A 13,575-nucleotide genomic window follows, 5' to 3' on the forward strand; every position below is an offset into this window, starting at 1 on the left:
TTCCCCTAATTAAAATCCGATGCTCATTTACATCACAGGGTAAACCACACAGCAAATCAAAGGAGCATTCATCTGTTCACAATAATGGGCGGTGGAGATTTAATTGTACTTTCCATTGACATCCATTCATCCAACAGCTAATCACTAGCACGCATTGCACAACGGTTGATGCACCCTAGTTCAATTGATGTAACACATACAATACAAAATTGGTGTATGGTACCAACAATATTTCTTTGGGTGGGCAAGCTAGGGTTTGAATATTAAACCAGTGTTGAAGTCTGGCCTGACCATTCACATCTAAACCACCTAGAGAAATCATATGATCGCAAAAGAATAAATAAACTTTCATAATATATAGAGGGATTGTATACCATTTATCTTTGTTACAAAGTGTGCTGACCAAAATCTAACGATAATAATGCGATGTGCTAGCGCGCCCCTACCTCCCTTGGGGGTGCATGTGCATCTTTATTTCCAACTCGATCTCACCTAATACGTGTGGATACGCCTTTGGCTTTGCCTTTGTAAGCATATGTTGTCCATTAATGAGTCGTTTGCTTCCTTGGATACGCAAATCCTAGGTTTTTATCAATACCTAGTTTTGTGAATTCTAGTACACGTGAAGCTGATTTTGAGCACAATATTGTTTGACTAGTTGCTTGAAGAACCAAGTATATAAAAAATACTATGTTTGGCGCCATGAAGATGAAAACCAAGTTTTGGTTTTGTTGTTAAGGAAGTTTAGCCATTAATTATATAAGTTGATGATTATGTGCTAATACATAGCCAAAAAAATATATTTTTTGGGAATAAGTTATTAATAATGTAACAAATAATTTAGACGGTTTGGATGGTTTGGATCATATTTTTCGGTATTTGTATAGGTCGAATTATCTCTCTCTCTCTCTCTCTCTCTCTCTCTCTCTATGTACATGGCTGATGATGAGTTATTCTCAAATTACATCCTATCCATAACACTTCATCTCATTAGAGAATAAAGTAGAAAATGAAGAAGTTAAATACAAATTCCCCAAGAAGTCCAAAATTGTAGTTTGTCTACGTACATGGCCCATGATAAGTTATTCTCAAATTACATCATATCCATAACACCACATCTCATTATATAATAAAGTAGATAATGAAGAAGTTAAATACAAATTCCCCAAGAAGTCCAAAATTTCAGTTTGCATAGGCTTTGATTTTAGGAAAATAATAATAATGAAATTAAATTGCTCTATAGGGTATGCTATGCCATGCCCCCTGCGAAAACTTGATCCATGCACTGCATAGGAGGTAAAACAATGCCGAACGACTTCCCTTCAGCTTCATTAGCCTATACACATGTAATGTGTAAAGGTTCAATAGTTATCCCAACATGAGGGTTTTTTAAGTAAAGAAAGCTATCATTTTCATACATGTGAACGCATACACACTAAATCAGAATGACACAATCAGGCTCGACTCAAACCTTATTCTTACACCATTGTAATTCTCAGAATGCCCCATTTAGGAGTTCTCAATGTTTAGCACACAATCATAAACCTGCAGAACATAGGCAATCTCTAGAAATGAATTTAACGAAAGGTGTTTTTTACATGTAACCAGCCTGGAAATATTATCATTTGCAGTAGCATAAATTATGACTAATTATTTAGTTGTCAGTCTTTGAACACATATATGAGATTCTTGATTTCCATGCAACTGAGAATTAGTTCCTGGTTGCCTATTAATAGGATCTCGATGTCTCTTGCTCTCTAAGGAATGGAAGATGGCTAAGCATTGAACCTTGGACAATTCAGATAACATGTTCAACGCATGAAGTAAATGCCTTATGACAGATCAGCAACTCATGGCTTCGGATTAAAAGCCAACAGTGTTAAATTCATAATGAATTTGCTTGTAAAGTAACAAGAAAAGAATTGTATTCCCAGATAATTTGCCATAATGAAAAGGGTGGGCACCAAGATACACCACCCATTGGAAGTCATAAATGAAACAGAATAACATATGGCTTCTACAGCACTGCTTTCTTGATCGATTTGTATCTCAAATCTGTCACTAGAGACACAAAAGTTTACACAGAAAAAAGTACAATTTAATAATTTTGGTATTCACTCCACATGTAATATTCATTGAGAATTTCTCAGAGATACTCCTTTCCATCCTTCTACGCCACAATCTTCATATTCATGGTTATCTCAAATGGGCTCAAGCAATTTGCAAACATGAGATTGTACTCATTGGGCTCAGAGCTAGAAAGCCAAATGGATTTCGCAGAGTAATTCAAGGGGAGAGAATCAATTGAGATTCTGGTCTCTCTTATGTCTGCAAAGGCTGTTTGGTATGCAAGAAAGAGAAGGAAGAATTGGAGGACATAAAAACAAGGCCGAGAAGATGGAGGAGAAGCCATAAGAAGCATGACAGGATTTGTTCACCGCAAGACCACAAGTAAGATTTTATTGAAAATCAGAGATACATGGATGAGCAGTTGACAAAATTTATGATTTGGGTTCTTCTTCTTTGCTCTTAACCTTGATGTACAAACTGGGAAAGTTGGTATATGCACTTGCAATGCGAACTAGAATCTCAACATCTCTCTCTCTCCCCCTCTCTCACTCTAGAACTATAATATATATAGATCTCGCAGCTTTTTTATGTAAAAATTTCCTCTGAGCTCAGATTTCCTGCTATAGAGAGAGAAGACTAGTAGGGGCTTTAGACACCATTGGCATTGAGCAAGTTGAGAGGGACAAATTTTTCAGAAATACCCAGCAATATTTATGCAAGATCTGTTGTTTAAATAAGAGCACAAACTGTAATAAGATCAGCTTTACTGCAAGGTTAACTAAGATGAGCTTCACTGAAATGTATCACGAATTTCTTAACATAAAATTTGCATCGCAGACCCAAACCAATATCAATTGCGCCTTGAAAGAAAGACCAGATATCAGAGCATACCAATCAATAACAAATGAAAAATACTCGATACTGAAAATGAACGATGAATATCACCAGCAATACAACAGTTTCAATAAAAACTACATAAAACCACAAAAATTCAGGAGGAAGAACTAAAAAAAACCTCAATACCCAATTCATCAATCACCAAAAACACAATTTTTTCTATACCAGAACAGAAACCATCGATCCAGAAACAGAGAATATTGTTGCAACAGAAGATATTGCAAGATACAAGCAATATAATTCACAGACATGCGAGAAACGAAACGATAGAGAGAGAAAAATGAAAACCTCAATTGGTTTCTGACCCTGGCTCAGCCTCTGATTTGGTGGAAGCACAACAATGGAAGAAGGGTTCAAAAAGCCCTGATTCAGAACAAAAAAAACTTGATTTTAAAGGAATGAATATTCAAACCCAAGTTTTTGCAATTGGAGACAACAAATGATAGGGAACATAGCAACCATAACCCACAAAAAGAAATAAAAATAAAAATCAGACAACCATTAACCCATACTGACCTAAGAACAAGGAGGACTGAAAGCTTCAAAAAACCCTTGAACAATGGAGTAGGTCTTGAAACCAAGAAGAATGCGGAGCCGAATCTGAGACCAGCTGAGTGTTTCGGCTGGAGGAGCGGCAACAATAGAGGCAGGGTGGGAAGAAACGGATTTTGGTAGAGAGAGTGAGAGAGAAGAGGTGGTCTGCTCCCTGCAACGGGCGGCATGTTTTTTAAAGAAAACAAGCTTTATTCTAAACGTGGACTGGCTCATTCCAGCTTTTTTTTTGGAACGAGTTAATCCTTATTTCGGGGTGTATTGAGGATTATCATATCCTAGTTTTGGTGGCAAAGTTACAGCCAAACAGGTTTGCGGGCTCAAAAACCTGAATATTAAATACCCAGGTTTTGTATAAACATGGTCCCAAATGACTCCTTATCTCTCATAGTATTGCAAATTTATATATTACTACAGATATCACTTTCCAAATAATATTATTACAGATCTCATGTTCTTAGTTCCTAATGCTTCAATTTAATGGCTATTGGAACAAAAAAGCCCTGCAAAACAAATTCAAAGAAGAAAAACAAAAGAAAGCTCAGGTTACCAAAACATATATGTTAAATATTTCAAACCTCGACAACAAGAGAACTTGGTTTTGACCAATGATTAGGGACTTCCATGCATATGCCAAGGACCTGAGCGCTGTTTCTAGAATAGGCCAAAAAAGACCCGAACGCTGTTTCTAGAACCATAGTTTTGCAAAAGGATAAACACACTGCAAAATATATTTTTTATCTTTCTGCAAAAAAAACACTGTAGTCACTGTTACCTTAATCTATATGGACTTCCTTGATACCATTGACACAGTTGTCAACATCGTTGCCTGTTTCACTGCTTTCCTGTTCACGCATCCAGCAAAGATCGTCAACCAATGACAGGGAAAAAAACAACTCATGCACGTGTGCAAATAGTCTCTCTCTCTCACGTGCTACATGATAAATTAAAATGGACTCATTAGATAACTAAGTGCTACATGCAATAGCTTACTTTGGCAAAGGCTTGAAAAATGCCTTTGATGGTCTCAAAAACCTCCTCTCTAGGTCTCCCTGCATCAATCTGCAATGCAAAAGGATATCAGTGAAGAAATGGGAAATAGGAAACAGGAACATGTAATAAGCAATACGAAAAGAACTTGTGAGTGTAGCTCAATTTTTATATATACCAATAATCAAACTGTTGGCGAATGCCAGTTTCACTCACCTTTGGAAAAATCACTAATGAGATGCTAACCACATCCGTGCTAAGTTTATATCATTAAAAGAAGACGTGCATAGAAATATAAAAGTATTTACCTCGTGAACCTTGCCTTTTGCTTGGTAATACTCAATTACAGGTAAGCTCGACTCAATGAAAACTTTGACCCGTTTCCTTATGTATGTTGTCACCATCCCGCCCCTTCATTACATGAAAAAGATCATGCCATCAGCAATAGATATCCCATCATAGATACAGGCAACTGTTTGAGAATGCTAACTCCCATTCTTTAACCTGGTTTCTGTTTAGAAGCCGATTCTCCATCTCCTCTTCTGAGCAATTGAAGAACAACACAAAGGCAGGCTCAATTTTTGTCTGGAAAAAGGAAGAAAATGCATAGGATATATTAGTTCCCATTACTTACGAGCAAATAAAGGCACAAGGAATACTTCACAAAGACGGCTCACGAAAAAAGGGGTTTAAAAATTTTATCCATCTTTGAAGGAAGTGGCCTGAGATCATTACCGTGAAGTGCATGTTCATACTAATTCCACTAAAGTTGTCTAGAGGAAATAGAACCAATAAATCTTGCTCTAAGGAAATTCTTAGGAACAAAATTTCTAAAAAGCTGGCAAGATTTTGGGTGGGTTTTCTTCAGAAATTACAGGGAAATGCTTTGGGAAAATACAAAAAATTTGAAAATTTAAGTTTCTATAAACCATATCCTCGAGCATAATTTTACTCCACTGAAAGTAATTGCAGGAAAGGATCAACATAATAAGGAAGAAGATCTCACAATACTGAGGAAAAATATTCCATTTTGAAAATCTCAAATGTTTTAAAAGAAATGGAGACATTTATTGCTACAGGGAAGTAAATCAATATAATAATTAGCCTTACAGAATGTTAACAATTTCAAAAAAAAAAAATTAGCCTTACAACATTCTCAAGGGCAGCACGGTTCTCCTCGTTTCGAGGGAATTCATCGATGACAAACTTGTCATTTTCATTTTCCTGCATCGCTCGTTGAAGAAGATTTATTGTAACCTCTGAGGGAACGATCGTCCCTTCCTCTATCATGTTTTGTATCATGGTGCTGCAAAGTTCAAAAGAGGAAGCCAGAAATCAAGACATGCAAGATAAAATGACATAAAAGGGTACATTTTAAATAATAAGCCATCTGCAAAAAGTTGAAAAAATGGAAATCATTTTCTCAAAGCAAGTTTAAGAACATCTACTGGAAGGAATATATCTGAGCAAAATGATTAGCATCATAACCATTCTCGTACCCTGATTTAATTTTCGCTCGTAGGAGGTCACCAGCACTGAGGTGGGTAAACCCAAAGTGTTCAACAATGTTTGCACATTGAGTTCCCTTGCCACTACCTGGACCGCCTGTTCATGTATGAAACAAGATATTTGGTATTGTTCAGTTCAGTTCATTTTTTATTCACATGGTTATTTCTTTCATTCCAATGAGTTTCCATATTCTAATGAGTTTCTATAAGTCACTTCAACATTTCTAGTATGGATTATTCGTTCATGATCAATCAACATGCTTTTTTCTTTTCGTTTTGTTGTGTACTAAATCCATAATTAATGTACGCTCCGTGAAATCATTGAACTTTCATTGTAATTTTTCCTTGATTTAATGAAATGATGAATAAATAGAGACTGAATTGTTTTAGCTTTGAACTTTTTCCTAGAGATTTATAGAAAAGAGAGAGAAAGATAGAGTAACCTAATAACAGTCATAAGGCCCATAATTTCAGTAATGAAATCACCGTAAGAAATGCTTTGTGGCAACAGTCATAAGGCTAGTATTTTTATTTTAAATGTATTAATAGCAAGGGGAATTACATCATATCAGCGAGACCACCCACAAGCCGGGCTTCGCGTCAAAAAATGGGCTAGACCAAAAAGGCCCTATACAAAATATGAGTGGGGCTTACAAAAGTGCCCATTACAAAAGATATACAAAAGGAGCCAGTGGATCCAAAAAGTCGAGACCACAAAAGGATAAACGTTGGACCCCAAAATAAATTATCTAGTCCTCAGACACTTATGGATCCCCATTGTGAGCCGTCGCGCCTTCCTTAGCCAGTTGGTCCGCCAGGGCGTTTGATTCCCTCCAGATAGGCCTCCATAAGATGGTCGTACCCCTGCAAATGTGCATAATCTCGTCATAAATCGAAGCAAGATACCAAGGGAGAGCTGATTTTCCCGAAGCCCAAGTGATAACATTTTGGGTGTCTCCTTCCACTATCAGAGGTAGACCCCAAGCGAATAATTTCAGGCCCGACAAGAGGGCCAAAGATTATGCCGTCTGGGAATGATGGTGACCAATAGACTTAAAGAACGTGGCTAGAATGTTGCCTCCGTGGTTACGGAAGGCACCTGTCACACCCCAAGAATTTACAATACTATTATTCCTGAGATGTGACGGACAAAACATATATACATCTATTGATAGGACAAAGTTACAGTGGCGAGGTCTTACAACGTAAATAAAGAAAGCTAGCACAACAACAGTATCTTCCAAGGTTGATCTTGACTAGCACTCAAAATGAATCCGCAGTTATCCTGAAAATGTTTACCATAGTTTGATGAGTTTGGCTACTCAGTAAGTGATCATCATAATCCTAAAAATAATCATGATTGAAAGATATCAATATTTTAAAAATGAGATCTATTAACAGAAATGCATCAATAGTTTCACTTTCAATAAATGCATAATTAAGTATAATCCGAGTAATTGAAATGCTTATAACACTTTTAACGGCAGTACATAATTCAAAGGATTTCACAAAATACCCTACTGGAGTCTCAAGTAGGTCACCTATATACCCCATCAGCGTCCTGATGGGTCCACTTAATCCCTATCGGCGTCCCAGATAGGTCCACTTAATCCCTGCAGGTCCACTTATACCTCACCGGCATACCGGATGAGTCTACTTAATCCCTACCGGCGTTCCAGATAGGTCCACTTATACCTCACCGGCGAAACGGATGAGTCCACTTGCATACTTAAATTATTTCTAAATCTCTTTAAACATTCGAAAGCAGCAATATCATGTACTCAACATATCACTGAAATCATTAATATGAATTTCACTTAAACCATTAATAACAGTCACTCTCTATAACATTCCAAAAATAACCAATCAAATATTTTGGGCTCAAATTTAGAAAGGTAGCAGTTTGTAAAGGTATTCTAGCATAATTGCCAATTTAATATGTTTCACAATTTATGGAATACCAATCCACAAATAAACATTTCACAACAATACTATAATCAATTGCAAAAATGTCAATTTTTAAATAATAAGGCAGTCATTTGCACATGAATTTTACAATGTCTAAATATTCAAAACAGTAGAAAGAAATATCACAATTTTACTAAAAGCAGAAATATCACATTTATTTCTAACAATAGACAACAAAAATAAATAAATTTATTTTTCTAATTTACAGCATTCAAAATTTTTAACATAGATAAAATATCACAATTTTTATTAAAAAGATTATTTTTCAAGATAATGAGGTCACGTGCGCATAAAATTTATTGCGCCTAAAATTCATGATAATAAGCAGAAATAATTTTCATTTCATTTTTAAAAAGAATGGATTATTTTTCGAGACAATGGGGTCACTTAAACACAAAACTTATAAAATAAAGATCCTGGACGGAAATATCACTATTTATTAAAACCAGACTATTTTTCAGGAAGACGATGTCACTTACCCACAATTATTTGAGAGGGAGCTTCCGATAAAAAAATTCGGTTCGAGAGAGAAGTTCACTGTGTTTCGACCACAGAGAGAGAGAGATCTTAAAATTTTCTAGAGTGGGAGTGCTCACCTCCCCTATTTAAATTCTTATAATGTATTATTATAATATTTTATTACGCTCTACCTCATACCTGAGGTGTTGCGTTAAGCGTCTGCTTTTAACATACGAAAACCACGTCCGCTAAAGGACGTGGCGAGCAGCAGGCAGCAAGAAGCAAAAGCAACAGGCAAAGGCAAAAGCAAAAGTTTAAACCAAAGTAAAAACTTTTGAAAATAGTGATGGTCCTCAAGGACCATCATACTCAACCAAACCATCACCTATTTAAAAGCATCTTTTCTCCTTTTTTTTTATTTTATTTTTTTTACTTTTTTTTGGATTGTTACATTCTTCCCCCTTTAAATAAATTTAGTCCTCTAAATTTGTGTACCTGATTACTGAAAAAGATAAGGGTATTTTTCTCTGATTTCGTCTTCTCGTTCCCAAGCCGACTCTTCTCTTGAATGGTACTGCCATAATACACGGACCAAAGGAATCTCCTTGTTACGCAACACTTGCACCCTTCTATCCAGTATCAAAATTGGCTACTCAATGAAGGATAGGTCCTTCCTGATAGGTAAAGGTTCATATTTTAAGATATGGGATGGGTCGGACTGATATTTTCGTAGTGAAGATACATGAAAGACATTATGGACATTTGCCAATTCGGGTGGTAAAGCAAGTCTATAAGCGACACCTCCGATTCTTTCCAGGATTTCAAATGGTCCGATGTAACGTGGGCTCAACTTTCCTTTCTTGCCGAATCTCATAATACCCTTTATTGGTGAGATTTTTAGGAAAACTCGATCACCTTCTTTAAATTCAAGATCTCTCCTTCGGTTATCGACATAACTCTTTTGCCGACACTGAGCTGTCCTGAGCCTTTCACGAATTAATGTTATTTTATCTGTGGTTATCTGGACAATTTTGGGCCCCAAAAGCTTTCTTTCACCAACCTCGTCCCAACATATGAGTGACCTGCATTTCCTTCCATACAGGGCTTCATATGGTGCCATCTGAATACTGGCTTGGAAGCTATTATTATAAGCAAACTCAATCAGGGGTAAATGGTCATCCCAGCTTCCTATAAGGTCACTAACACGAGCCCTCAGCATATCTTCCAAGGTTTATGGTCCTCTCCGATTGTCCATCAGTTAGGGGGTGAAAGGCAGTACTAAAGGTGAGTCTCGTCCCCATGGCTGACTGTAGTCTAGCCCAAAATTTAGAAATAAATTGAGTATCCCTGTCCGATACAATACTGACAGGAACTCCATGCAACCGCACTATTTCCTTAATGTACAGCTGAGCCAATCGATCCAAAGTGTACGTCGTGCGAATCGGCAGAAAGTGGGCAGCGTTGGTTAACCGGTCCACAATGATCCAAATGCTATCATGTCTTGAATTTGTTCTAGGCAAGCCAGAGACAAAATCCATAGAGATGTGCTCCCATTTCCATTCTGGCACCGATAAAGGCTGCAACAACCCAGCGGGCCTTTGATGTTCAGCTTTTACTTGCTGGAATGTTAGGCATTTAGACACAAATAGTGCTACCTTTTTTTTCATATTATTCCACCAAAAGGTTTTCTTCAGGTCCTGATACATTTTAATACTTCCGGGATGTATCGTATAACGAGAATGATGTGCTTCTTCTAAGATAGCTTTCTTTACACTCTCATCATTGGGACACAAACCCGACCTTTGAATCTTAGCAAATCCTCACTACATATAGAGAATTCATCTCTCTTTCCTTGCTTCACCTCTTCTATAATTGTTATAAGCTGAGGGTCTTTCTTTTGTGCCAATCGAATCTGTTGGATTAATTGGGGTTCCGCCTTAATGTTGGCAATCATACTTACCACACCATTAATGGACGGAGTTGGATGCCAATCCACTATTTCCTCTAACAATCGCATTTCTTGGATCATTAGATGAGCTAAGACTCTCGTAGATTTTCTACTTAGAGCGTCGGTCACAACGTTAGCTTTTCCTGAATGATAATGGATTGTACAATCATAATCTTTTAAGAAATCCATCCATCTTATCTGCCGCATATTTAAATCCTTCTGAGAGAAAAGGTATTTCAAACTCTTATGATCCGTGTATATTACGAATTGCTCATCATATAGATAATGCCTCCATATTTTCAAAGCGAATACTATTACAGCTAGCTCCAAATCATGAATTGGATATTTTTTCTCATATTCTTTCAACTGTCTGGATGCATATGCCACTACTTTTCCATATTGCATTAATACACAGCCAAAACCTTTATGTGAAGCATCATTATAAATCACAAATCCCCCACTCCCCTCAGGAATAGTTAAAATAGGTGCTGAAGTTAATCGAACTTTTAGTTCTTGAAAACTCTCCTCACATTCACTTGTCCATTCAAATTTGACATTTTTCTGTGTCAATCGAGTCACTGGGGTTGCGATTCGAGAAAATCCTTCTACAAATTTTCTGTAATATCCTGCCAATCCCAAAAAGCTTCGAACTTCAGTCACATTGCTTGGTTGTTTCCAATTAACAACGGCTTCAACCTTTGAAGGATCAACTGATAGACCTTTTTTTGATATGACATGTCCTAAAAATGTCACTTGTTCAAGCAAAAATTCAAATTTACTAAGTTTGGCATACAATTTCTTTTCTCTTAATATTTGCAATACCATTCTTACATGCTGCTCATGTTCCTTCTGATTCTTGGAATAAATTAAAATATCATCGATGAATACCACAATAAATTTATCCAAAAAGGGCTTAAAGATCCGATTCATCAAATCCATAAATGCAGTTGGTGCATTGGTTAATCCAAAAGGCATAACTAAAAATTCATAATGGCCATACCTTGTTCTGAAAGCTGTCTTGAGTACATCTTCATTTTTAATCTTAAGCTGATGGTATCCAGATCTAAGATCAATTTTTGAAAACACTTGTGATCCTTGTAATTGATCAAATAAATCTTCAATTCTAGGTAATGGATACTTATTTTTCACTGTCACTTGGTTCAACTGTCTATAATCAATACACAATCTCATAGTCCCATCTCTCTTTTTGACAAACAGTACTGGAGCATCCCAAGGTGACACACTGGGCCTGATAAAACCTTTATCTAATAATTCTTCCAATTGTTGTTTCAGTTCTTTAAGTTCTGCAGGAGCCATTCTGTAAGGTGCCTTAGAAATTGGTGCTACCCCTGACAATAATTCAATGGAGAATTAAATTTACCTGTCAGGCGGTAATCCTGGCAATTCTTCAGGAAAAACGTCGAGAAATTCTAGGATAACCGGAGTGGTATCCAAATTTATTTCTTCCTTCCTATCTTCTTTGATATAGGCAAGAAAGCCTTGACACCCTTTTCGAAGGAGGCGATTAGCTCGAATACAAGAGATTAAATATGATGGGGAGTCTTCTTTGACACCATTGAAGTAAAATACTAGTTGATTCGGAATACTAAAGGTAACAATTTTCTTATAACAATCAATACTTGCATGGTATGCAGAAAGCCAATCCATGCCTAAGATTACATCAAAATCTTGCATTTCCAGGAGTATTAAATCAACCAACAGTTCCTTTTCTTCTATCTTTATTACACATAATTTGTACATTATATTGGTGTTAATTGAATCTCCCATCGGTGTGGCTACCTCTAGAACGTATTCTAATTGTTCTGGTTCTACCTTTAAGTGGCATGCAAAGTGTTGTGACACAAATGAATGAGTAGATCCAGGATCAATCAAAATATGAGCTACTTTTTGGAAGATAGTAAGAGTACCTTGGATCACTGATTTTGAGGCCTGAGCGTCTTGCTCGGTAATCGTAAATACTCTTCCCTTCATCTGAAGCTTTGGAGCTATCTCTCCCTGCTTTGGAAGCTGTTGTGTCTGTAAGCTAGGACATTGTTTAATCTGGTGTCCCAATTTTTCACATTTAAAACAGGCTCCGGTATTCCAATAACAAGGGCTTGATCCATGATTTTTCCCATATTTTCTACATGGTTTTATTGGGTTTTGAAATGGCGAGGGCCTTGGCTTCTTGTTTGGCCTTTCAAACTGTTGTCGATTAGATGATGTAGGTCTAACATGACTGTTCTGATTTTTCGTCTTTTGGTAATCTTCAAAATCTTTTTCGACAATTTGGGCACGATCCATTATTTCAGCATAAGTTCTTAATTTCAAGACTGATATTCTGCTTCTAATAGCTGGCCTGAGACCCCTTTCAAATTTCTTCACCTTTCTTGCCTCATTGTTAATCATATGTGGTGCAAACCTGGCCAATTCAGTAAACTTGGCCTCGTACTGTGCTACTGTCCTATTTCCTTGGATTAATTCTAGAAATTCCATTTCTTTTTGGTCTCGAATAAAATCTGGGAAATACTTTTCATTAAATGACTCTAGAAATACTTCCCAAGTCAAGTTTTTATTTTCTTTGACCAAAATTCCTTTTGCCATTCTCCACCAGTGTTGTGCCTCACCTAACATAAAAACTGCCAAGGCCACCTTCCTATCATCAGGACATTCCATAACCTCGAATATTTTTTCCAATTGCATAATCCATCCCTCGGCTTTCAGTGGGTTTACAGCACCCTTAAAAGAAGGTGGGTTTAATTTCTTAAATTGTTCGATATTGCTCCCACCATTTCCTGTAACTGACTGCCTGGGTGGATTGTTGTTTTCCATCTGATGTTGCATTAGAGCAACCATATTTTCCTAGGCTTTGTGAATTCCTTTCATATTGGCTTCAGCTATTCTGGATCTTGACTTTATGCCGGTCTGTACACACAATAAATGTGATTTTAAGTACATTCTTTTTAAATTTCCTAAGGATCTTAAACCTATTGCTCTGATACCATAATTGTCACACCCCAAGAATTTACAATACTATTATTCCTGAGATGTGACGGACAAAACATATATACATCTATTGATAGGACAAATTTACAGTGGCGAGGTCTTACAAAGTAAATAAAGAAAGCTAGCACAACAACAGTATCTTCAAAGGTTGATCTTGACTAGCACTCAAACTGAATC

The 13,575-nt window shown here is 36.7% G+C and overlaps 1 pseudogene across 1 annotated transcript in view; it reads right to left on the reverse strand.

The window, feature by feature from the left end:
- Positions 1-971: 971 nt before the first annotated feature.
- Positions 972-13,575, reverse strand: part of LOC18428034 (UMP-CMP kinase 3-like) — a 35,423-nt pseudogene continuing 22,819 nt past the window's right edge. The window contains exons 4-13 of the transcript XR_016043277.1: positions 6,009-6,114; positions 5,659-5,815; positions 5,014-5,094; positions 4,818-4,920; positions 4,513-4,581; positions 4,295-4,364; positions 3,484-4,022; positions 3,256-3,330; positions 1,472-1,545; positions 972-1,336 (exon numbers count right to left, since the gene is read on the reverse strand). The product of XR_016043277.1 is annotated as a UMP-CMP kinase 3-like (transcript). The remainder of the gene's footprint in view (positions 1,337-1,471; positions 1,546-3,255; positions 3,331-3,483; positions 4,023-4,294; positions 4,365-4,512; positions 4,582-4,817; positions 4,921-5,013; positions 5,095-5,658; positions 5,816-6,008; positions 6,115-13,575) is intronic.

Source organism: Amborella trichopoda, chromosome 10 (assembly GCF_054954075.1).
Source record: "Amborella trichopoda isolate Santa Cruz 75 chromosome 10, AtrichopodaSantaCruz75HAP2 v2.0, whole genome shotgun sequence".
NCBI classification, from domain to species: domain Eukaryota; kingdom Viridiplantae; phylum Streptophyta; class Magnoliopsida; order Amborellales; family Amborellaceae; genus Amborella; species Amborella trichopoda.